Raw genomic sequence first — 27,326 nt, forward strand, 5'->3', positions numbered from 1 at the left:
TCTCTCTCTCTTTCTCTCTCTGTGTCTCTTTCTATTTCTGTCTCTGTCCCCCTCTGTCTTTCTCCATCTCTCTTTCTCTGGGTCTCTCTGTCTCTGTCTCTGTCTCTATCTCTGTCTCTCTTTTTCTCTGTCTCTCTCTCCCTCATCTCTCTCTCTGGGTGTTTCTCTCTGTCTTTCTCTTTCTCTGTGTTTCTGTCTTATTCTCTGTCTCTCTGTATTTGTCTCACTCTGTGTATGTCTCTCCTTCCCTCCCTCCACCTCTATCTCTCCCAGGTTGGGGAATTGGGCTGGGAGATGCACCTGGAGCACTAGTGGAAAGGAGATCTGAGATGCCCAGAGACAGATCTTTATCAGCACCTGTTTGAGGACCTGGGTCTGGCTATGCCTGCAGTCACCAGTTCTCTGGACTTTTCACTAGTGTGTGCCAACAATTTCCTTATGTGGAAAAACCAGTTTTGGATGAAGTCAGGGCAGGGGTTGGGCATCAGAGTGAAAAGGGTAAGGAATATTGAAACATCTTCAGACTTTAGCATCCCCTGACATTCTTCTCCTCTCTTAACCCACGAGACACAGAGTCATAAAACAGGACAGGGGAAGAGAAAGACAAGAACCTTACATCCACTCTTCCTCCCTCTCACAAGACAAGCAAAAGGGCACAGCCACTTTGGTCTCTATGCATCAGAGTATGACTCTCAGCTTGCTTGACCATTCTCCAATTATAAGTCCCCCAGTACAACCATAAGAAATGATCATTTTTATAGGTCAAAAATGATTGACTATTGATTATATTCAGCCTAACAGTTTTGACCTTATGGGGATTTGTTAAGATTAAGTGAGATGAGACCTGTACTGTTCTCAGCACAATGCCTACATCGAGTTAATGGCTATTAAGTGTTAACTTCCACAATGATGATGATGGTGTGGTGGGGGTAGTGGCCATGGTGGTGATGGTTAAGAAACAGTCACAAGACAAAGGGAACAGAAAAAGCAGCAGTTTTCAGCAGTGGTTTTTGGGCTTGATTGACAATTCTGCTTATTTTCCCCCATATCTTGCTCTTAGGGTTTTTGGTATTTTTGTCTCCACCAAAATGGGGAGGTCAAAAGTTCACAGAGGTAAACCAGGGATTTTCAGGCCTCAGTGGCTCTTCTGTATTGAAAAAATCCTCTCACATCCCAGGGTTGTGTGAAATTCCCATGACTGGGAAACGAGGGGAGGGGAGTTGGAGGGGCTATTTTAGAATTGCCACTCTTAATTTTAAACACCTTGGCATCTGTAAAACAGTTTCCAATTCAGTAATAAGAGGGCATTTGTTTTGGTTGGGGATTTCGCACCCACAAGCTAGTTATTGAGGTCAAAAGAGAGCATTTGTTTTCTGAAAGGTGACAGTATGACACCTAGCTATTCTCATTTCCTTAGCATTCCAGGTGTGGCAATGGAGCGATTCAGGCTCTTCCTCCCTGCTCAGGACCTTTGGACACATTCTCCCCTGAATTCAAATGCTGTCACCTCCTTCACCAGCTTCATTCCTTCAGAGCTCGCAGCCTCAATGTGACTTTGGGATATCTTTTTAGACACCCCAAATCCATTGACCTTTCTGGAATATGCCCTCATATTACTTGATAATTTTCTTTCATATTATATATGGCACTGCTAGTCATCTCATTATCTGTATAATTGTCTGCCCACCATCATTTCCCCACTGGATGCCAAGCTCCAGAGAATATGTACTGAGTCTATGTTATTCTCTATTGTGCCCAGGACCTAGCCTGAAGAATGGTTGGTAACTAAAAAAAAGGTGTTAAATTATGTTTCATCACTTAATAACTTATAATAATCAATTCAAAAAAATTCATTAATTGGTGGCAGAGGCTTAGACCTTCCCCAGGGGAAATAAGGCCAGGTTTAGAAATTGGCATACAGAAGGGGTGGGCAGCAAGAATACCACCTAGTCCACCACATGAGGGGAGGGCAAGAGACACAAGCACTACTCAGGCTTTGAGCATATTCCAACTCATTGCTAGGACAGAGGATGGAGAACTACTCTCACATGTTGTTAAAAGTCCTGGATGTGCAAACAGAGATTATTGGGAAAAAGTTTTGAACTTCAGACATGACTAACAGCCTCAAATGAACAAGAAGTGTCAGTGATTCATTTAAGATGCACAATGATAATGCAGAATGGAAGAAATTCTGCATTAGAATTAGAGGGAGTAAGGGACACTTCACTCTATAACCATACCTTGGCTATGGAGAGAGCTAGTGTCTACATCTGAGCTCCCCAGTCATTGGCATTTGCAAGAAGAAACAACAATCACAGCAGATGAAGGGAAGGAATATTTTGTTTAGGTTACAATAACCGATAAAACTGTAATTTTTCTGTTGTCCATGGCAATCTGCCCTGCTAGACAGGGAGTGCTCTTGGTCAAAACCTGGGCCTTATTATGCTTTTTAATTTCTGTTATTTAAAATAAATGTCTTTGGATGAACAAATGAATTATTTCTATTATTGCCACATGGCCTCTCTGTCTCAAGAAAACAAATTATAATCCAAATCTACAGGTCAAGATAAATCATACTCCACAATCTGCTTCCACAATCAAGAAGCAGATATTTACTGAATATTTACTATGTGCTAGTCAGCATCTTATACTTTGAGAGGCACGTAGGGCCTATGGCCTCAAAGAGTTTAATTTTGTGGTTAGGATGTATCTAGTAAAAGCTCTTTTATATCACATAACACAGACCTCACTGAGTTAAACTCAAGTAAGGAAAAGAAAGAATGAAAGAAAGAGAAAGAAAAAGAAAAAAGAAGAGAAGGAAGGAAGGAAGGGAAAAAAGGTTGCAGAATCAAGGAAAGGAAACAGCATTTATCCAGGTGCCATGGATACTAGAACTAGAAAACCAGGCACAGAAGGGACCTCTCTGTCTCACTTAGGCTTTTTCATCTGCTTGCTTATGTTGCATGTGACCCAAGGTGGCACCAATCTCAACACTGCATTATGACATTGAAGGGAAGGTCAAGTGCTCACTCTAACTGATTTATCAAGGACAGAGTAGGTGTACTGGTGGATCATAAGATCTGCTGCCCTCTTACCCAGGCTCTGTGCAGGTTGCCCCCAGAAGGCATGGCAAACAATGGCTGACATTGCAAATTCAGGCAAAAAGGCTCACATACATGAAAAGGTCATGGAGAAAGGAGCAAGCAGCAGAGGGCATAGAAGGGCCAAGAAGAAAGTCATACTGGTAGGTTTGGACTATGAAAAAGGAAATGCTAGGTGGAGAAGTTCCCAAATTCAAACCTCAGTATTTTCTTAAAAGATTTTATTTATTTATTTTTAGAAAGAAGGGAAGGGAGGGAGATAAACATCAATAAATTGCCTCTCACACACCCCCAAACTAAGGACCTGGCCCACAACCCAGGCATGTGCCCAGGAGGGAATCCAACAGGCAACCTTTCAGTTTGAGGTATGAGGCCCAACCCACTGAGCCACATCAGTCAGGGCCAAACCTCAGTATTAATAAGGGGTCCTAAACCCTCTTTCCATGAGTTATGGCTGTGATTGTTCCCACTGTCAGAATAGTAAAATGCAAAGTAAAAGTCTGGGAAAGATATACCCCAAACTTGTAACCTCCAGGAAAAAAGGTCAGGATCATGATGAAGAATGATGGTCCAAAGAACTTTAACCTCATCTGTGACATATTAAAAGGATAAGGGATCCATCTCTTACTTGAGTAATTAGTTTAATTGTTTAAATAGGAAACCTGGCTTAGTGCATGCTTCTCCAGAGAACTGCAAGAAAGAGTTTAGTTAGTGTATTTCCCTGAGGCCAGGTCAGGGTTCAGCCCCCAACTTCCAAGCCCCAGAACTTAAGAGGTGGATTGACCCACTTAATTATTAACTGAACTGAAAGAGAGACTTTCCAGAGACTAAGTCCTCATTTTGATATTGATGTCAAATGTAGATTTCTTTTTTTTTTTTTTAAAAAAGCATCTGGTAGTGTTTTCCCAGCTATTGTTAAGACAAAATTAGATGGAAAGACAAATGTGCATAAATCACTATTTTGGGGGACTCTTGAGAAAATAAAAATAGGAAATAAAAAGAGCACCAAGAAAATGTGTTCAGCTGTGGGTGTGTTTTAATTGCATCCCAGCTTTGTCACTTTCTTGGTGAATTTCACACACATATCTCCTTCTAATCTTTTCCTACAATTCTCAGGAACTTAGAGGTGAAAAATCATATAATCAACACTTAAAAGTTGTCAATGGATCAGACATGTAATGGAGAATTTATAGCCACAGATCCTCCTAAATCTCCAAGCTAAACATTGGTCTCAACTACTTCCTCTACAATCTTGATCAAATCCACTGCAAAACCACAAATACTTATCTGGTCTTTCCCATAAAGCACATGTAGTTTCCTTTCCTCCCAGCCTATTAGAATGGGTATCAGATTCTCCCTCTGCTGTGCCCATCTCCTCTGTGAGAAAAGATTCCCTTGCCTCTTTATGCCTCCCTCTAAGGTATCCTATGCTTCATAGAAGATTCTAAAAAATATACTTTAAAGCCCCATTTTGCTATTCTTTACCAGTAACTGTGGATGGTATGCAAACTAAACTATAAAAATTAGGTAAGTTTGTTCTCTAACTATACTCAACCCATGGAAATTAAGGATTTCTTTAAAGGCTAGGAATCAAAAGGTCATCTCAGGGTCATGCATCATGCTGGGGAAGGTTGTCTGCCAGCTGGAAAGTCAAGAGAGACCTGAGAAACTCAAGTTAAGAAATTGGAAGTTACAGAGTGGTTTGGACATAGAAATATCAGTCAACAGATATAGAGGAGCCTCGGACTATGCAGATACAATTTTAAAATCTTGTTTGATTCTCATGATAGCCCAATTTTTATCCCCATTTTACAGGTGAGAAACTGAGGCTAGAGAGGTAGGATCACATAATTAGTAGGTAGAGAAGTTTTAACCAAGGCAGCATGACTCTAGTGTTTACATGCATAACTGCCCAATAGAGAGGCAGGGAGAGGGGGAAGAAAGACGGATGGGTGGATGATCAGTGTGAAAGAGACTAGAATTGAGAAATTGTTTTTGGAACAATCATCAAACACCCTGAACCCAAGCAGTGTTTGGAGGAAGAGGGAAACCTCAGCAGTGAGGTTCACAGAACAACCAGAAATATAAATACAGCCAAACCAGAATGCAGACGCTACATCCAGAGGAAGATTGTCATCAGGGGCCTAATGGAAACAAATGACACACTCAAGTTCGGACAATTGGAGGAAGGTTTGTTTAGAAAGGGACTATTTACAGAGCACAGGTGCAGAGGAAGGTGAGGGCCAGTGCAATAACCCGGGCAGGAGCAGCAAAGGGCCTGGCCCTTGCTCCAGAGGGAAGGGAGCTGTAAGCAGAACCAGACAGTTTCTCAGAGAAGCCAGCCTGAGAGGACCTTAGTCTAGGGACAGAGTCTGGTCCAGGTGACCTTGACAGGAAGGGCCAAGGAAATCCCTACTGCACCTTCTCCCTCCCTCCAACCTCCTGCTGGGGGGAGCTGCTTTGATTGAACCCAACTGGATGTCAGAGTGCAAAGGCACTCAGCCACCAGGCATGGAGGAGGGCATCTCCCAAGATGCCCAGCCCAGAAGATGAAGGCAGCACTTTTCACCCAGGGTCAGGTGCAAAGGGTTGCCTGGAGGGGTAGGAGGAATATTCCCATGAAATCAAACATTCGGGGGTGAATTGGCCAGGGCCTCTGCAGGCTCTTGAGCCCTGCAGAAGTTTACCTAAGAGACACCATACAGCACAGACCCTTATAGGGCATGTATTAGCAGCCACTTGTGTTGCTGGAATGCTGGAAATGGCTATTTGGGAGAAGGATACCCAGCCATTCCAAACATAAAGAGGTGAGAAGAGTTGTGGATAGAGTCAGACCCAGGGATTCCTCCACCCCTCATTCCACGGTGCTGTCAGGGAGGCAGCCTCTTCCTCATAGCTGCACCCCACGCCCTAGGGACCTTCGTGACAGAGTTGTGAATGCACTATGTTCAGAAATAGTTAAGGCAGAAGAAAAAGGCATGAGAAAAAAATGTTTTGTGACTGTATGGTGGCAGATGTAACTGACTTGTGGTGACCATTTCCCAATATATACAAATATCCAATCATTATATTGTACTGCTAAAACTAATATAATGTTTTATGACAATTATACTTTAATCATTTTGGCAGAGGATTTTCTTTGTTTCTAGAGGGGTTTGACTTGCAAAGAGAGGAAAAGTTAAAAAGTAAAGACAACTCTTTACATGGGACCACTAGTTGCTACAACTATAGGTCTCATTTAAGGAGCTGTCCGTCATGTTAGGGTGCCCAGAGGCAGTGCCTGTCTTCAGGATGGTGAAGTCGAAGGAAGGATTCCCTGCAGCCAGATACAGCAGAGGTGGCCTTGTGAGCATATGTGCTCTGGATGACAGGGGCTCATGTTACATTGGGTCAGGGACAGTTGAGGGGCTGGGACAGCAGCCCAGGGTGCCAGTCCCCAGGAAAACTGAACATCTCTGGAACACAATGGAAATAAAGTGCCCATTGACTCAGGTTTCTTTATACTACTGACTGGAATGCAAATCGGTCCTAACACTGTTAGAGTAAAATTACCCTCAGTTAGAAACAAATGACAGTGTCCTCCAATGCAGACCTATCTCTGGAAGAAATTGTTGCCATTAGCCTCTATGAGCTGCAAGATCCAAACACTGAATCTCGAGATTTGACTCCTTAAAAGTAAAGTCTAAATAGATGAAATTTTGGAATCAAGAAATGCATGATATAGCACTGTTTCCTGGGGATTAGTTATTTTTTACTTATATTTTAAGCCTCTAAAAAACTTTATAAAAAGTTGCCTGATTTATAAAATTGGGAGAGAAAATTGAAGAGAGGGGCATGGAAGAGGATGAAGAATTTCTTTAGTGAGTGAATGAGTGAAGAAAATGTGTTCTGAACACTTTATTCATGAGAGCATTTTTGTTCTCCATCCCTATTAAATACATGTGGAAGAAATATTTAAATATTTCTAGCTCAATTGGGAGATTTTTTGGGGGGAATTATGAGAGCCCATTCCCACAAAATAACAAAATTTGTCAAACACAGAACATGACTTTGCTTGTTAATTTTCCTTCCTCTTAGATTTCTCTGTGACAAACTCAAATTCATTGTGCACTTTCTATGTGCCAGGCTCTGAATGTTAAATATTTTATTTAATACCCAAAGGGCTTTCAAGACCTTGGACTCAGATACATTTGAGATCTGCACTGTCCAGTATGGTAGCCACTAGCCTCATATGGTTATTTAAATTTAAGTTTATTTAAAATTCAGTTTCTAAATATTAATTAGCCATGTGTGTCAAGTGCTGAGCTGCCACATGTGGCTAGAGACTACCACATTGCTGATCCACATCTCCACTATTGTGAAAGTGCTGCTGAGCAGCAAAGTTCTAGACCCTCCAGAGTGGTTTCTACCTTCTGGGAAGTCATTAACGCAGAAAAGCTGCTGTTACTTGAGCACCTCCTCTCGGCTGCTCAAGGTTCTGGACCAGTTCTATTTAAGACCGTCTCACCATGGCCGCTCTCACACATCTCACCCCCCTTTAATGATGAAGTAACTTGAGCAGAGAGAAGCTAAGTCACCTTCTCACCATCATAAAGCAAGTGAGTAGCAGAACCATGGGAATTTGATTTCGAGACTTTCTTCAGTCCAAGGGCATCTCCCTCACAATAAGAGTGGAAACACCACCAGGGACAGGAAGGAGCTGCTGGGATTCTGGCCCTTCTGAGAGAGAAGTAGGCACACGTCTTTGGGTCAGACAGGCTAGAGGACCAACCCCAATTCCACCACCATCAACTAGCTGGGTGACACTGGACAAGCTGTGTTAACCTCTGTCAGCATGTATGAAGTGGGGGTGCTCACAGCACCCACCTTGTAAGAGCTAGAAGAATTAAATGAGATGGTACATGTAAAGCATTTAGCACAGTATCTGGTACATGGTAGCTGTTTAGTAAATTCAGATATGATTATTATTTCGAAAGTGATTCCCTTTCTGCTAGTTGAGTTGGAAAAAGCAAGATGTGCCTTGCCAACAATGCACATTTCCGAGTCTGGCGCGCCCCCTGCTGGTAGCTTCTGGACACATCACATGGCCAGGTATTCCCAGAAGGTGCCCATCGTATTCTGGGGCAACTTGGCTCTAAAATAGGAACATCTCACTTGAGCAATCAAGGAAGTGGGGGGTAGGGGTGAGGTTCTTTTATATTGTAGCTCCTCTTAGCACTCAGGAGAAATTAGGAGCTTCCAAACTTTGTTGTGATCTTCCTCACTGCCTTATCTGCCAGGCAGATAGGGATGTATCTTCTTCGTGTCCCCAGTCTCAATGTCCAGCCCATGTACCCAAGGTCTTCTAGCTGCAGCCCACCTACAAACACAGGGTATTAAGTGCCATGCTGGTGTTACTTTTAATCTGATGCTGAATGTGAGTTCCACCCCTGTCCCCATATCCTATCCATCTGAAAGTCCTGTTGATTTTTTTCTAAATATGTTTAAAATGTGTTCATCTCTCTGCCTTTTCTGTCACCATCCCAGTCTAAGCCACTGTCATCACTCATCTACACCAGTGCATCAGTCTCCTAATTGGCCCTCTTATGTGTTCTCCCTTCTCCCTCCAGTCCAGCCTCCACACGGAAGCCAGATTTGTGATCCTAGCTGCTGAGGCCACTGGACCACGTTAAGGAGATTTAAGAAAGTGCCAACACTGAGTGCCAACTCCAAACTAATGAGCTCGGTGTTGGTGGTGGTGACTTTTTACATTCATAGTTCATTATAGTTCCTGGATGATTATTTTGTGCAGCCAGGGTTGAGAACCACCAGGCTTCCAACCCAGAACAACAGCATCAGAATTACCCGGTGTGCTTGTTAGAATACAGAGTTCTGGCTCCACCCCAGAGTGTCTGATTCTGGTCTGAGGTGGGCCTGAGACTTTGCATTTCTCACAAGTTCCTAGGCCATGCTGACACTGCTGGTCTGAGACCACACTGTGAGAACCACAGTTATAAAAACATAAAGTGGGCCCTGACTGGTGTGGCTTAGTGGGTTTGGCATTGTTCTGCAGACCAAAGAGTCACTGGGACAATTCCTGGTCAGGGCACACACCTGGATTGCAGGTTCAGTCCCTGGTCAGGGCACATGCAAGAAGCAACCAATTGATGTTTCTCTCCTTCTCTTTCTGCCTCCTTTCCCCTCTCTCTAAAAATAAATATATATTTTTAATCTAAAAATATAACATGAACCACAAAAATCTATTAATGGCTTCTCATTATACTTTAATATATTTTAAAAAATTCATTTTTTTGGCTCTGACTGGTGCAGCTCAGTTGATTGGACATTGTCCTGCAAAGCGAAAGGTTGGTGGTGTGATTCCTGGTCAGGACACATGCCTGGTTGCTGGTTTTGTCCAGGGTTGGAGTGCTTATGAAAGGCAACCAATCGATGTTTCTCTCTCACATTGATATTTTTCTCCTCTCTTTTCCCCCTTCCCCTCTCTCTAAAAATTAAAAAAAATCTTTTAAAACGTTCACCTTCTGTCCTATGGCTTACCAGGCAGGCTGTGGCCCCTCCTATCTCACAGCCCTCATTCCCCCTGCTCCAGCCAGCCACCTCCTGTCTGCCTTGTGTCCACTTAAAGACCTTTCACCTGCTGCTCCCCTGCCCAGGTGGCTTCTCCTTTAACCCATCTGTTGCCTGGTTACCTTTTATTCTTCGAGGTTCATGGAAATGTCACCTTCTTGGAGAGGCCTTACCTGACTGCTCCATTCAACATGTGTCTCATTTTCCCTTTGCCTTCATTCTCTATCTCAGTGATCTTTCCTTTATAGCACTTATTATAATTTGCAATTATTTCACATCTGCTTACTTATATTACATCTACCTCTGCCAAATGCAAGCTGTATGAAGGCAGGCACTTTTTCTTCTTCTTCACTGCCCAGCACATTGTAGGTGTTCAATAAGTAGTTACTAAGTAAAGAATTGAATAGAAACACAGAAAAATGGAGTGTAAAATTCAGAAGTAATAGTAAAAATGTAAGTAGGAGCCATTTTCCTCCCTGAGGGGCTACCAGGAGCTGGTCTTTTGACATTATATCTCTAATTCACACAATGACCTAGAAAAGTAAGTAGCATTATCTTTAATTTACTGAAATGGAAATGAAGACCCAGAAAGGTAGAGAGACTTGCCTGAGGTCATATAGCTAAAAGGGGCAGAGCCAGAAGGGACTCCAGGCTGCCTGCTTTCACAGTCACCAGAGGACACAGACAGGACACAGGACAGAAGGAGGAGCGAGAGGGAGGGAAAAAGGGGAAGGAAGGAAGGAAAAAAAAAGTAAGGAATGGCAGGAAAGACAGAGCTTGAAGAACTCTTCCCTCTGGGAATTCTTAACTGGAAACTCTTAGCCAGGGCAAAAATAAAAAACTGAGTTGTAGTCAAAGAACCCTTGCCCTACTTTCCAGCTCTCTAATTCTCCCAGAATCTCTTCAGAAAAGAATGATCAAGCAATGATGGGTGTATCAACTTTTAAGACTTTTTAGTAGCTTACCCTGAGCATTTGGAAGAAAAGTTCAGAGAGGAAATGGGAAGGGCATGTCCAGAAGCTAATCTGCTTCTTGCACAGCTTGCCCTCACCTGCGTGCACTGTCCTAAGGAGCAGCTCACTCAATGTCCTTCTGTGGCCACATGCCTCATGACTATATCAGTTAAAGTAATATTAGATGCTATAGCAGATAACCTTCTCCCTCTTCAAACTCAATGTCTTAAAGTTTATCTCTCCAGTAAAGTCTAAAACCAGTGCTCCTGTTGGGGAGACAAAAGATGGGCTTGGGTACTGCCATCTTGGGAAGAGGAAAGAGTGTGGAAGGTTGATGGGCCGGGCCTGAAAGCAAAGCACATCATTTGCACCCACATTCAGTGGCCACAACTCAGTCCTGTGGCCATTCTTAGCTGCAAGGGAAGCTGGGAAATAGAGCCTGCTTTTCAGGGTTACAGAACAGCCAGGCAGTTTCTGCTGCCCTCCCTGAGCTCTATGAGGAGCTCTCTATCCTAGTGCCCTCCTCCCTCTAGTGACAGAACTTCTGTATTACAGAGAAGACTGTGAATGCCCCCTGAGGAAAGGGGCCACCTTGATCTTAAATTCACCTCACAGAGGAAATGACAGGTCTCCAGTGTTCGCCTGAGAAAAGGCTACAGATCTGGGGAAGAACAAATGAAGGAATAGGAGGCTAGAGGCACAGCTTTGCTCATGTTGAGTCTTGGCTAAAATAGAGAGACAGCTTTCCACCATTTTAGCGTGGTTTACAAACTCTTCCTTGAGGTCAATTCTAGAATTTTCAAACTTATATTGAACATTTACAGTGTTATAGACATAGTCCTAGGTCATTCGGATTCGAATAAAGAATATGAGATAAGCTCTATTCTTTAGTTGGTTGAGAGTTTGAAAACACCTTTGAAGAAAATATGAAATAAGAAATATTTAAGATTATATTCAACACATGACATAAATTATCTCATTTAATCATCAAAATAATCCTATGAAGTAAATACTATTGTTATCCCCATTGTACAGAGGAGGAAACTAAGACCTAAAGAGATTAAATAATTGTCCCAAATGCCACCACTCTTTCAAGGCAGAAATGAGTTCTAACTACATTATGCTGTCCCTATTGTTAAATTACAGACTGTATGCCCCTGACACAGTACAAGCATGATGCAGTAGGCTTCAGAAGACAGGAAGAGGTTTGGAGTTCTAAACATGATTGAACCTGAGAACGGGTCAAAACTGAGCTCAAGTAATTCCAAGATGACCTTGGAGTCAAGCAAGCTGTGTGACCCTGGAGGGACAATCTCTCTCCCTGTTCTTTAGTTTCCCTTCTGTAAAATGAGGAAGCTGGCCTAGATGACTCCTAAACTCCTGTGTTCTTGTAAAAGCAATTGGGCTGGTGGGAAGGTCAAAAGTTGTCATCAGTTAGATTCACATTCTTTCTGCCTGTCTGAGCCTTTACTTTACCATCTGTGAAATTAGACTTAGATCTGATTTGCTAATTTTTTCCCTAGTGTCTAACCCAGGGAATATAACAGGAGTTTAATAAATACTGGCTGCCCCCTGCATCTCATGCCTGGTTGCAGATGGCAAGAATTGTGTGAGCAGAAGGCAGATCTCTAAGCCTGGTGCTGCTTCGGAGAGCAGGATTCTGAGAGTAGGGCAGGGTTCCTGAGCCTGCATCTGGAGGCACCAGGGGCAACTGGAGAGCATCTGAAGACCAAGTATAACATTACACAAAGTCTCCCTGCCCTGCTTTCTCCATGCCCCATGCCCTATCCACCCAGGTCTAGCCCCAGCCAATCTGGATTCCCACCACTCTTCCAGAATCCCCAGCAGGCAAATTCAGGACTTTGGGGCGCAGGGTTGAGAGAGATGAATATTAGATGTCCCTGCAGTCCTCCCCAGCCAGCCTTAATTCTTACAACAGCTTTTGGGATGCACCCAGGAACTGCATAGCCTGGCAGATATTGAATAAGGCAGAAGGAAAAGCAGCATCTTAGAATGGTTGCCTGGTTACATTGCAGTCTGGGCCACGTGTTCGCTCCTCTGAGAGCCCACAGTGAGCCTGCTGAGGAAGGGTGGAGGGAGGGGCACGTGGCAGTGCACAGGGAAGGAGAGGCAGCTAGGGCCAGCTCCTGGGCCTTCCTTCCTGGACCCCCACTGCCCATGGGCCAGGCCAGGCCAGGACAAGCAGACAGCTGGCTAAGGCCAGCTGTAGAATTTGGTCAAGCTACAGACCAGTTGTAGAATTTGGGCAAGCTTACATATAGCCTATCCAAGCTTCTCCTTCCTCACTTTAAAATGAACCTTTAAAATGAGGAGGTAGTACACACTTCCCAGAGTTCTTGCATGGTTTCAAAAGAGATTATATAGGAAGAAGGCTGAGCCAGAGGCCTGGAAAACACAGGTGGTGGAGCATCAAAAGCGAGCGCTGAGGGAGGAGCCATTAGAGTCAAGTCAGAAGCCAGAAGCAGCTACCTAATTTGAGGTCCCAGGACAAAAGGATAGTCAGGGCCCCTTGTTCATAAAACAGAAAAGAGATATGTTAAACGTACTAAAATATAAAGCTGTTTTTTTTCTTTTGCAGTTTCTTTCAACAATGTGCAACAGTGCTTTATATTTACTGCTTAAGGCTCTTGTCCCTTGGGCATGGGGAGAGTGCAGACCTTCACAGGAGCCTGCCCACAGCTCAGCGAGTGTGTACATTACCCATTTGCTTCCAGGTGTCTGGGGATGCAGAGAAGTGGGGCTAGGCAGAACTGTTTCCCACGGGCCCTTGGGCCCACACTAGACAGGCAACCCCAAATATTGCAACCTTCACGTCAGGAGGCACTAAGCACCTGATTTGGAGTAGGGGAAAGGCTCACTCTTAATGGGTGGCCCACTGAATACACATGGCACTGCCACCCTAGGGCAGGGATGGCTGCAGTCATGCCTTACCCTGAGGTGCTGCGGGGTGTGTGCCAACCTTTCCCATGCTCAGGCCCCTGGCATGGCAGTGGGGTGATGGGCCAGGACAGCAGGCAGGGCAGATGGAGCCAGGCCTTGGATGCTAGGGGGTTGGGAAGCTGGCAGCTGAGAACCCACCTGGGGAGGCAGTAGGTGGGGGGGGGCTGCACATGAATTGAGGCTCCCAACCCTAATAACCCTTTATCGTCCCACCAGACTTCACTTCTAAAACTCAGAGTTAAAGATACAATTACTAAGATTTTACTGAGGTAATGAGGGTGGAATACCCATGATGGGATTAGTGTCCTTTTAAGAAGAGACACCAGAGCTTCCTTTTTCTACTATGTTAGGACACAGGGAGAAAAAGACCATCTGCAAGCCAGGAAGAGGGCTCTCACCAGGAACTGAGTCTGCTGGCACCTTGATCTTGGACTTTCCAGCCTCCAGAACTATGAGAAATACATTTCTATTGTTTAAACCATCCAGTCTATGATATTTTGATATGGCAGCCCAAGCAGACTATTGCAACATGTAAGGAAGGCTCAGTGGAGCAGGAAGGCAAATCATCATCAGAGGTGAGAAAGCAGACAGCACTGGGCAGTTTATTCATTTATTCAATCATTCATTCATTCATTCATTCATTCATTCATTCTTTTACCTGAATGGTTGCAGTGGCCTCTACCCCATCTCTCTGCTTCCATACAATTATTCCCCTTTAATCCATTCTCTGAAAAACAGCCTAAGAGAGCTTCTTATATGATAAATAGAACTGTGTCTTTTCCTCCTGAAAATCTCCATCAGCTATGATTAGAATTAGCTATGACAGGTAACACACGAACAGTGTCTTAAATCTCTCTCTTTCACAGAAACACTTGGCGCTGGGCTCTCCAAGACTGTTACAGCAGCTCAATAGTGCCAGAATCAGACTCTGTCTACCTTGTGGCACCTTCCATTTCTAAGGTCACTTCAAAGTCCAAGATGGTGCTGGGACTCGAGCCATTTATCTATGTCCCACATAGCAGCAAGGGTAGGGGCTGATCCTTCTTTCAAAGACACTTCTCAGGAGTTCCTTATGCCACCTCAGCTTGCATTTTAGGGCCAGAGCTTAAGTCATATGACCATGCCTACAAAGGAGGCTGGGAAAGGAGTCCCCATTCCAGGCAGCCACATGCCCAGTTCAACATGGTATGTTTTAATGAGGAAGAAAATGAAAATGGGTACTTGGAAAGAACTGTTGATCTTTAACACAATCCTTCTGTAGCTCCCTATTGCACTGGCAATAAAACCCATATTCTTCATTGTGCCCACACAACCTGCTCCATTTTCCTACCCTCTTTCCCCCGAGTCTCACCTCCCTCATTATACTTCAGGTCCACTGGCCTCCTTGGGTCTGTCAAGGGCCAAGTCTCTTTCCCACACAGAGGTGTTTTCCTCGCTGTCCTCTCAGCCTTGAACACTCTGCCCCCACTCTGTGCCTGCTGACCTTCCTCTCTTGGTTTCTGTATACCTCCTGGGAGAGGTCTCCTGACCACACTGTCTCACATAGGTCACCTCATAACTCTTTGCTGATTCCCTTTTTTGTTTCTTTATAACATACATGACACCTGGAAACTATTTTATTAAGTTATCTGATAAAAAAACAAGACCACAGGTGCCTGCATCCTTCATGGTTTATTCCTCATCAGAAAAGCAGCTCCATGGTGGACAGTTTGTGTCTTGTTCACAGCTGTATCCCCAGACAGTCTTTGAACAAATGTTTATTGATTGTTTGCTATGGACAAGGACTTTAAATACAGTAAGCCTACCCAGTTTTATTCCCAGGTGCAGAGAGGCTAGGAGATGAGGCTCAGGTTCATGTGCTAGAAAGGGGCAAAGACTCAGTCAGGGGGCACAGCAGAGAGGGCATACAGGACTCCAGTGAAATCTAATGACCATCCTGCAGTGGTCAGATGTATGGTTGGCTCCATCCTGTGTCTCCACTCCCAGGTTAATGTCTTCTTTTATCCCACTTTTAACTTTTATGGCCTGTTGTTTATTTTTTATCCTTGTAAGGAGCTTTATGTCCTTTCTGGAAGACAGGTAAAAATGAATACATACATGGCAAAACATATAAAGTATCTGAGTGTGTCCAGGTGCCAGGAATAGACACTTATTCTGACCAGTGGAGACCTTTCCTCCTAATAACAGAGCCCAGCAAACGCCCAGCCATCTACTTGGGTATCTGAAATGGCATCAACCAGATATGCTCAGAAAGCACCTCACAGGCACCCTCAAAGTGGTCTTCCTGTAATCTTGGTAACTCAGTTGTCTAAGACAGAAGCCTAGGCACTAGAGTACACTTCAAATGGTGCCTGGCAAGTAGAAGTGTTACATCAGCCACAACTCTTGCTCTTGAAATTATTCCTTACACCTCAGTCCAAACCATCACTGTTCCTGGATAATTTTACTTTGTAAATGTCTCTAAAATCTTTTCACCTTTCTCCAACATTACCTTGGCCCAAGCTTCCAGCCTCTCTTGCCTCTACGAGGACTTCCTAAAATTTACTCTCTACAGTTTGATATTTTAAACCTTTCAATGGTTAAAACAAAAACAGTCACAGAGTCCCATTATTTTAGGAAAAAGCCCTTCACCTATGCCTAGAGATTATACAATAACCCCTGTCCATCTCTAGAGCCGTGTCTCTTAATGTCATCCCCCTTACTTGCTAATTTCAGCCGCAATGGTTATTCTCTCCATGTTTCAAAAATGCTATTTTCTCTTCTATCCTCAAGGCCTTCAATTGTTCCAGACCTTCTGTCTGTACTCTCAAAGATGCTGTCTTCAAAGCAGTAATCATTGGCTTTTTCCAAATAAAGACATACCACTTCCTGAAAGGAGCAGAAAGAGTTGAAGTGAATGATCCAGGAAGGGCTGCCTTATTCCTTGGGTCAGTGTATGCACTTCACAAACACTCAGCTGTGGGAGTGAGTAGACTGCAATTCACCCAGACTCCATGTGCTAAACCATGCCCTGGTGCAGAGAATAAGCCATCTGCTTACCAAACTGTGGAGCTGCATCCTCTGAAAGCAGGTGTGTTCTGCTAATTTGCAATGAAGATGCCACACAGGCTAAGTGGTAGCCCTATGGAAGAACACACAGTAGGCACATAATAGTGAAGCTACATTAAAAAAATGTACATTTCTAGCCCTGGCTGGCGTAGCTCAGTGGATTGAGTGCGGGCTGGGAACCAAAGTGTCCCAGGTTCGATTCCCAGCCAGGGTACATTCCTGGGTTGCAGGCCATAACCCCCAGCAACCGCACATTGATGTTTCTCTCTCTCTCTCTCTCCCCCTCCTCCCTCTCTCTCTACCTCCCTTCCCTCTCTAAAAATAAATAAATAAAATCTTTAAAAAAATGTACATTTCTTATCTGTTATAGAGACACTGAGTCACTAAAGACCAGAAAAGCAACTGATAATGCCAACTGCCTGGCTCTGCTCCCTTCTCTGTATTTCCATAGCAAGAAAGTGAGCCATTCTGTATCTCTAGTACTAGTTCAAAGCTGAGGCCAACTTCAGAAAGTGTCTCTTACTTCATGTGCAGAGCAGTTGGACAACTTTCAAGTCTTGGAGTGATACAATTAGCACTTTCCATAATTAAATTCATAGCAAAATGCCTTCTGAGAATTCAATATTTTTAAGTTAACTATTCTTATTAATTTTATTCACCTGTCTCATAAAAAAAGGTGAATTACATCTAGCCATACAGAACATACATTCTAACAAATATAATTAGCACCAAACTTTTAGCCTCATAGTTAAAGTATTTCAGAGCCAGAAGAGACCTCAAAGATCACCTGGTACATACTTTCACCTTAGTGATGAGGAACCTGAGGCTCAAACAAGAAGCAATGTCCACTGGATCACTCAGCTCAGAAGTGATGATGCTGAGATGTTAGCCAGGTCTCCTGCAAAGTTAGCGCTTCCATAGGCCAGAGCAGAAAAAGAAAGAAGTGAATCCTCACTCTCTGACCAGGTAGTAGGTATAAATGAATACCAACTTTCACACCACTTGGTTTTCATGCACAGGGTGCTTTTCCAGAGTCCTGGTTGGCAACTTTGTGTTGTATCTAATTACAGTCAATTACAGGGATTACTGTTTTGTGGAAGTAACACATTTTTAGGGTATCACTGTGTAGAGACCAAGACCAATAAAATGGCATTGGTCCAGTCAAGATAGTATAAAGTATATAAAACAAAATGGAGTCACTCACGTCAACTGAGATGGCTGCCAGTCAGCCATAACACTTTGGTTCAAGAGGGAAACTGCCTAAGTCACATGAAATACATCTGGCAAGGAGACACACCCAAGATATCTACATGCATGATCAGAATAGCCATGTCTGCAGAGCAAGATCATCCAGAGATAAGCTCCTAGAGAAATGTCCCACTTGCCACCAGGGGCTCCAAGACACTTATCAAAAGACCCAGAAGGGTGGAGTACATCACTTTCAAGATATAACTGAGGCAGGGTCCAGGCCACTGCTGAGACAGCTGAGTTCCACACACTCAGCAGTGCTGCCCCATGCCATGCTGATCTCTTTTGGCATCAGCCACCACAGGCTCTGCCTTGCTGGACTGAGGACTTTGTCTGCCCTGCTGCTCACCTTGTTCTGGAGACCTTTCCTTGCAAGACACTGACAACACACTTGACCACTGTGCTGTCTCCTGGACCTGTAGACTGAAACTCTGGGACTCTGGCTAATTATCCCCCCTTGATCGCTATGTGTGTTATATTCCTCTTAGATTGTTAGAGTATGAGTAGGATATTAATGCATGTTGATGTTCTATTTTGAGTGAACCTGCATTCAAGAAAAGCTAAGTGAATAGCATAGTTACTGTGTATGACACTTGTCTATTCCTTGGTGCTGGGCTGCTCAGCAGGCAGCTAGCTGAGCAGTTTCCTGGCTAACTTATAGGAAAGACTATATCATGAACATACACTTGTGACGCACTGTCTTAAGAAACACAGGGCCTGCGGTGCTGAAGCCCAAGCAAAGGTGCATTTATTGTCCTGTTTCACAGGACTGAAGTTTCAAAGACCACCACACTTTAAGCACATTTAGCTTTGCAGACTGTAAAAGTACTTCCCCAAAAGTGTTGACCAGAAGATTCCAAGAATATTCTCCCCTTATATATGTAAATAGGGTCAATTAAAAAATTCATTTACACATGTTTTGAACTCTGACACAGAGGTCACAGCCTAAGGATGTGCACAGGTGGTGTTCCAGGGGACGCTATTGTGGGGTTGGTGTCACAGCACATAGTTGGGTGTATGGCAGTTGGGCAGACCTGGGTTAAATTCTGACTGTACCTGTACTAATTGTCACCCTACACAAGTCACTTCACTTCTTAGAACCAGTGTCCATGACTGTAAATGGAAACACTAATAGTTCCCAGAATTGGGAGGATTAAATAATATAATATAGATGAGAACACCATGAGTGTACCCAGGGGAGCTGAGCCCCTTTCATCCTGTTTCCTTAACGAGGCTGTGAGGTCTTTCTAAGGCCTTTGCCTATTATCTGCACCTCAACATCTGCAATGCCAGCCATGGGCCTTGTACCAGAGTTTGTGCTCAGTAAATATTTGTTAAACAAATTAATAGGTGTATGAGTGTAGAAATGAGTTACTTCTTTCCCTGTCTGTAACACTAGTCAGCTGTAGTGGGCTGAATAGTGCTACCCCTAAAAAAATATGCCCACATCATCACCCCTAGAACTTGCCATGTGGCCTTATTTGGAAAAAGGGTCTTGGCAGATGAATCATTCCATATTATCTGGATAGACCTTGTCTTAGTCCATTCAGGCTGCTATAACAAACACACCATACACTGTGTGGCTTATACATAACAAACATTTATTTCTCAATTTCTAGGGGCTGGGAAGTCCAAGGTCAAGGCAACAGCACATTTGGTGTGTGGTGAGGGTCTGCTTCCTGGTTCATTGATGGCTGTCTTCACTCTGTGTCCTCACATGTCAGAAAGGACAAGGGATCTCTCTCAGGTCTCTTTTATAAGAGCAGTAATCCTATTCTTGAGGTCTCCACCTTCATGATCTAATCACCCTCAAACAACCCAACTTCCTAACCCATTGGGGATTGGGTTTGAACATATGTATTTGGGAGGGGGTGGGATACAACATTCAATCTCTAGCAGACCTAAACTCAATAACAAGTATCCTTATGAGAGACAGAAGAGAAGACACAGAAACAGAGGAGAAAGTCATATGAAGATGGAGGCAGAGACTAGAGTGATGCTGCCACAGGAAATGCCAAGAGCTGTGAGAAACTAGAAGAGGAAGAGGAAGAACTCTCCCCTAGAGCCTCTAAAAGGCACATGGCCTTGCCAATGCCATGATTTCTGACTTCTGGTTTCCAGAACTGTGAGATAATAATGTTTATTGTTTTAAGCCACACATTTAGTGCGAATCTGTTATAGCAGCCCTAGCAAACTAATATTCCAGCATGTGGGAGACACTCAGTAAACCATGGGTGAGTAAAAGGTGGGATTCTGACTTGCATTTTGATATCAAAATTTTGGACTCTACTATACACACAAAGCATTTGCACAAGTGGGGTCAACTGTGAACTGGAAATTTGGGTGGGAGTACATTAACCTTTGCAATTCCATTGCAAAAGGAACAAGACATCTTGAAAAGCCACCCAGGTGACACTTCTTATTTTTCCTGAAGCATATACCATGTTCTTCCTCTACCCTGCCCCGCACGAGACACACATGGCAGATTGTGCTTACAGATAACTCCTTTGTGCTGAGAGTGAGAGACATCCCTTAGACATCAGTGAAGGCACCAAAGAGTGGCTGGACATTCAGTGTAGAACTTAATGGGGATCAGAGTTGGCACCTAGAATGGCATCAGCCTCCACCCTGAGCTCCAGGTTCAAGTGTCCATCTGCTTCTTGCCGTGCCCCAAACTAAACTCCTGATTTCCCACTCCTCTCTGCTGCTTCACCAGTCTTCTCCATCTTTGGAACTTGCCACTTCATTTGTTATCCTGTTCTCAATTCCTCTCTTGGTCTCACATCCCCTCAACCAGTCACATTGGCACTACCTTGAAAATATGCATAGAATCCAGTGCCTTTGTCCAGTTTCTATAGACCACCATGCTTTCCAGCCTGGACTATTTTAACAGCTTCTTCCTGATTTTTCTGCTTTTACTCCCATTCCACTGCATTCTGTTCTCCAATTGACATCCAGAAAAAGATTGATAAAGCTTAAATTAAGTCAATTGCCTCCCTAACTCATTCAGAATGGAATTCACAATCCTTGTCCTGGTCCATAAAGTAATGCATAGGCTGTCCCCATCTTCCCATCCTGCATCATCTCCCTCAATTTCATCTCTTCCCACTTTCCCCACTCCTTCCTCCCACCACAGCTCAGCTCCCAGCCTCCTGTTCTTTCAAAATGCCAAGTACCCTCCTACCTGGGGGCCTTTGCAACAACCATTTCCTCTACCTGTCAGGTATCTGTGTGGCCCTATCCCTTCCATCATTCGGTTTCTGGTCCTGTGTCAGCTCATCAGAGGCCATCTCTGACCACTCTCTAGAACAACAATTCACTCCTCCCCCAACAAACACATTTTAAGCCCTCCACTCTGCTTTATCTTTCTTCTTTCCATATCACATCTTGTGAATAGAATGACTTTGGACATTGTGCTTAAAAATTCCACAACCCACTCAGAGACATCCACAACTTCATCAACAATCTGTAAGGCAAAAGATTTATATGATTTGAAGAGATACTGGAGTAATACCACTGAGCTGTAAGAAAGAAGGAATTCTTGAAACAGCGTGGGTGGACCTGGAGAGTATTATACTCAGTGAAATAAGCCAGTCAGAGAAAGACAAATACTATGTGATCTCACTCATATGTGGAATCTAATGAACACACTGAACTAATGAACAAAACATAAACAGATTCATAGATACAGAGAACAGGCTGATAGCTATTAGAGGGGAAAAGGATTGGGGGCTGAGTAAGAAAGGTGAAGGATTAAGAAAAAATCCTCAGACATAGAAAACAATATAGTTAATTTAATCATTAACTATATAGTGATTGCAAGAGAAAAAAAAGGGGTGGGGGATAGAAGAGGGTACAGGGGGGATAAATGGTGGTGGAAGGAGACTTGACTGGGGTGGTGAACAATAAAATGTGCAGATGATATATTATAGAATTATACACATGAAACCTTCATAATTTTATTGACCAATGTTACCCTAATAAATCCAATTAAAATAAATACATAAATAAGTTATAAATAAATAAATAAATAAATAAATAAATATCCCCACACACAGAGCCAGATTCTGGGCAAGCTCAAGTTTCTTTTAGATCTAGAAATAGATATACTTACTTATAGAGTGAAAGAAATGTAAAAACCAACAGTGTGGCCATTGGAGTGAAGTCATGTGTAGATCCAAGGGACATGGGTGAAGCCTCTACGTTTTTCAGACAACTTTGAAAAAAGTGTTTAGGTGATAGTTGCTGCTTCAGAGATATAGCTGTATCTATTTATTACACTTAGTGAACCTGAAAGGCAACCCCCCAAACCTGAAAGGTTTGAAAAGCATTGATATTATTGTTGCCTTAAATGTTAAGCATATTTTGACCCTTAGGAAACATATAATTAATTATAAAAATGTCTAGGATAATCAAATCCATAGTGATAAATGTATTGTACATATTCAATGTTTTAATATTAAATTGCTTATTTTTAATAAGAAATTTGTCTATTAAAATGAATAGATCAGCTATTCAAAACACATAATTGGGTAATAATTGATCTTGACTTAGGACTTTAATTGAAAATCTTACTAAGTTTATATATATAGTTTTAGAATATTTAAGATACTTTAGGGATTACCATATTTATTAGCTTAATTTAATAGCTTTATAAAAATTATTTAAGCATCTAGACAGATTTGTCAATAATATAAATGAGCTACTAAAAATGAAACTGAATACTCAGAATTTATAAATGTAGGTTAATTAAGTTTGCAAATGCAATCAAACATTTTTCAAATGGCCCTTAAGCATATGTGTAGGCTGAGCTTACACCTTTGCTTTTTAACTTGTGACTCTAGTAATTTAATCATTAATTTCTAAAACCAAGACACAGTTCAGAATAGCCTTTCTGCACCTTTAAACTACAAAGAACTTCAAACATTATTTATCACATTTACCCCTCATTAGAATATAAGTCCCTTAAGATTAATATTTTGTTATGTTAATTACTTGCTGCATTTTCAGTCCTCAATGCTGTTTCTAGTACATAGTAAATGCTCAGGAAAATGTTGAGTGAGTGAAGATGACTACTTTTTGCCCCTTGGTCCTAAAGGATCTCAGACTCTTAGCACATCCTAAAGAAACTAAAGCCCAGTGACACTGTGGAAGATGGCCATGATTCTGAAAAAAAATTAGATGGAGGGGTTCAGGAACAGTCTAGGACCCTGACTTCCTGGGCTCTCTGCTCTTCAGAGACATCTATATTGCCTCCTCCATGAAGTCTCCCACTGTACTTAAAGATTATGATGCACCATTTACATGACTCAACCTTGTGCTTATTTCATCTTTTTCTGGTGGGCTGAAAAGCTCTGCATTTCTATACCATGCCAACCTATGCCATTCAAATGGATAGATGGGTGAATGGATAAAGAAACAAATGGCACTTTTGCAAAACACTTTTGTGCCCACTGCTGCTGCAGAGGTTAATAGCCCAGGCTTTGCAATCAGACCGCTTGGGATCTAATACCCCTGACTTCAACCCATGTTTAAGAAATATTGAGAATTGTTCAGGCTTTAAAAATAAATGCTAGCTTTAATTTGCTTACCAGGCAATATGAAAGGAAAAGCTAGATTCAGGATGCTAGTAGAAACATTTAAAATTTTTGCTTAAGATATGTCAACAGATACCTGCAGATGTAAAGACGTACCAAGACATGCAGGCCTTTGAGGGGAAGAGTTTCAACATGGTTTACATATTTAAAAGCAGAAGGAAATCCGTAGGGAAGGAGCCCAGAGAAGATAAGCCTTTAGGTAAATAGTTTGGGTGGCACCAGAAGCTGCTTCCTGGGAGGGGCCTTAAAGCTAACAATGGGGATGGTTGGGTATAGTTGGAGAATAAGGTGGGAAGAAGTGGAATAGACCAGAATTTCAGACCAGGGCCTCTCAAATTTTAAGTTGCTTGTGAGTCCCCTGGGCATTTTGTTAAATACATTTTCTGACCTAGTGCGTCTGCACTGGAGGCTGATTCTGCATTTCTAGCAAGCCCCAGGTGATTGAGTGTTGTTGGTCTGTGGGATGAACTTTGAAGAGCAATAGTGTGTGGTATGCAAATGTTATCCACGCTCCAAAAACATTAATACAGCAAAACAAACCCCCCAAACCCAGAAGTACAAACTGGGGCCAGTGCTGTTGTCGTCCTCATCAGGTAGGCATCTTAGAAGCTGTATCTTAACCTAATCCACCTTCAAAAAATTCCAGTAAGGTTCATTTATTTGCTCAGCAAATATTGGCCAAGTATCTACTAAGTGTCAGACATTGTTCCAAGTTTTGGGGACACAGTGGTCAGCAACCATGATTCCTAAGCTTGAGGAGTTTATGTTCCAGTGTGCGAAATCAAACAATCAATAAAGTCACAAACACATGAAGAAATACACAAGCAAAAAAATTGTTTCAGTTTGTAATAAATGGCAAAAGAAAACACAACAGGATTACAGGTTAGAGGGTGGTTTGGGAAGGAAGGCTCTTGGGAGGGGGTGAGCACGAATTAGTCCTCCAAAGTTCTACTGGGAAAGCACCCCAAGCAACAAGAACAAAGGTCCTAACTTGAGAAAGAGCTTGGCAAGTTTGAGGAATAATATCTTGGTGTGGCTGAGGTATAATAACCAATGGGGAAAGAATTAGCCCAGAGCTGGATTATGGTAAGGAGTTGGGATTTTATTTTAAGGGTGATGGGTAGCCTATAAAAGGTTTTAAGCAAAGGAGTGATATGAAGACTTTTATTTAATTTTTAATATATTGATGAGAGAGAAAGAGAGAGAAATGTTGATTTGTTGTTCCATTTATTTATGCATTCATTGATTTTTTCTTGTATGTACCCTGACCAGGGACTGAACCCACAGACTTGGTGTATTGAGATGATGCTCTAACCAACCAAACTAGACAGCCAGGGCTGTGTTGTGAACATTTTTAAAAGACTAGTGTGATCAATCTTAAAAATCACTATTAATGGCAGGACCAGCAATTATGTGTCTCTAATAAAATAAAATGTGGAGGACATAGCATCACTGATAAAATAATGTTGCTGAATATAATTAAGTCTTTAAAAATCTAATATCTAGTTTATAAGAACTACAAGAGAGAGGATCAAGTTCAAGAACATCATAAGGAAGCACTTGGAAAAATGCAGGTGAAATCACCGGCTGCTTTTCTTTTTAACAAATCAGTGACATTAAATAAGAGAGGGTGGTACTTTAGTCTAAAAGGGAGTTTAAAGATATCACAATCAAATTTATGTAATATGCGGATCTTAATTGATTATGGTTCAATAAACCACCTGTAAGAGATATTTCAGGGACAACTGGAGACATTTTAAGGTGGAAACAGGATCTTAGGTAATAAAAAATAATCATTTTAATTATTTTAGTTGTTGTAAGGCATTGCAGTTAAGGAAAAGAAAGTCCTTATTTTTTAGAGGTTAATATTGAAGAATTTAGAGGTAAAAACTCATGATGTTTGAAATTTACTAATGACTTGCTTCTGATAAATAGAATAGAGCAAAGAGATGGAATGTCACCTCTGAGATTAGGTTATAAAAGCCTCATGTCTTCCATTTTGCTGCCACTTTCTGTCTGGATCTTCCTGCCTGGCTCTTTCTGCCCACTCACGTGGATGAAGCAAGATGCCATGTCGTCAGCTGCCCCAGGGAGAGAGACACTGGGCAAGGAGAGAGGGTGCCCCACCAACAGCCTTCAAGGACCTGAATCCTGCCAACAGTCATGGGAATGAACTTGAAAACAGATCCCTCCCCAGTCAGCTGACAGATGACTATAGCCCTGGTCCACATTGTGAATGCTCCTGTAAGAGGCCCTGAAAGGGTCTTGGATCCAGCTAAGCCATACCCGGACCCCTGTTCCATCGACACTGCTGTGAGATAAAATAAATGAGTGTTGTTTTAAGCTACCAAATTTTGGGGTGGTTTGTTGTGCAGCAATAGATAACTATAGACAAATATTGATATGTTAATAGATAAATGGCTAATACAATACACCTTTATATAGAGAGATTTACTGTAATTCACTTAACCTAGTATTAAGGGGAAAAGCTTTTGCTATTATAAATAATACTGCAATACACACATTAGTCCTGTCATATCTTTAGGAAAAGCCTCTTAAGGTACACTCTTACTTTTGAGAATAGTAATTGTCCTCCCAAAAGGTCAGCAATTTATACTCCCATCCACATGGCTTAAAAACATTGCAGAGAGGGAGACCACTTCTGCAAATATTGAATATTATCACTTTTTCTTCATCTGATAAGTGAAAAAAACTCTTACTGATATCTTCATTTATGGTATATTTTATTATGAAATCAATTGGGCAGTTTTCATTTGGTTGTCATTTATTTTACATTTTATAAAAATGACATATTTGTGCCTTTTCACCATTTTTTTCTTCATTAACCTTTCATTCTCAGTCTTTCTCTCCTACTTTGTTTGCTTTAAATTTTTTTTCAGAAAACATTTTTAATAGGTTAATCATATTTGTTAATAAGAATAGTGCCTTAATATGGCAAATGTTTTATATTTAGACCCTGTTTATGGTTTTATTTATTTTTTCATATATAAATTTTTTACTTTTATGTAGTTAAATTGGGATTTTTCTTCTTTATATCTTCCAGGTTCATGTCAAACATGTTGGTGGTGAGAAGGACAATGATGGTGATGATGTGGATTGAGAGTGAACGAGAGGGGAGGATGATGAACATTGACTTGATTTACTGTGTACCCGTCTCTGTTCCAAAAGCCCTGTGCCCATCATGCCATGTAATCCTTTAGTTACCATGTGAGATAGATGCTGTTTGCACTCTGATTCACAAATGAGCAAACTGGGTTCTAGAGAAGTAGGCTACTTATGCAGGTTTTAGAAACTGTGCCAATAACCACCACAGACTTGCAAAGCCTGTTTCTGCTCTGTCCAACTATAAGTTTAAGCCAACACGGAGCACTTGGGTCTTTGTGACCACAAAGCAAACTGTTTCTTGGGTGCCAGGGATAATTAAAATGCTTTTTCATTACCAAGGAAACCTTTTATTTTATAGAAAAATGGAGCCATAAATGATTTAGCATGCACAAGGAGAAAGAAATGGAAGTTGTTGCTGAAAACCAGCTCCTATCAACATACGAAATAGGCCTGGAACAGAAGTGTGTCCTTTCAGAATTGCTCACATCCTATACCAATTAAGTCTTTGGGAAAGCCAACAATGGCTTCCTGATGTGGAAATCACTTTGAAACATGTAGGCTGGTAGTTAAAGCCATTAGTCCCACTTGGGCTTCAAGGATAACTACAAAGAAAATATTTTGTAAATTGTGCAAGAAGCAGTGGTTAGCCCAAAGTGGTCAAGCAATTGCTTTTAACACTTTATTTCCTAAGTGAACTAATACCTGGGGGGAGCTGGAAAACAAAC

The sequence above is a fragment of the Phyllostomus discolor genome, chromosome 7 (genome assembly GCF_004126475.2).
Source record: "Phyllostomus discolor isolate MPI-MPIP mPhyDis1 chromosome 7, mPhyDis1.pri.v3, whole genome shotgun sequence".
NCBI lineage: Eukaryota > Metazoa > Chordata > Mammalia > Chiroptera > Phyllostomidae > Phyllostomus > Phyllostomus discolor.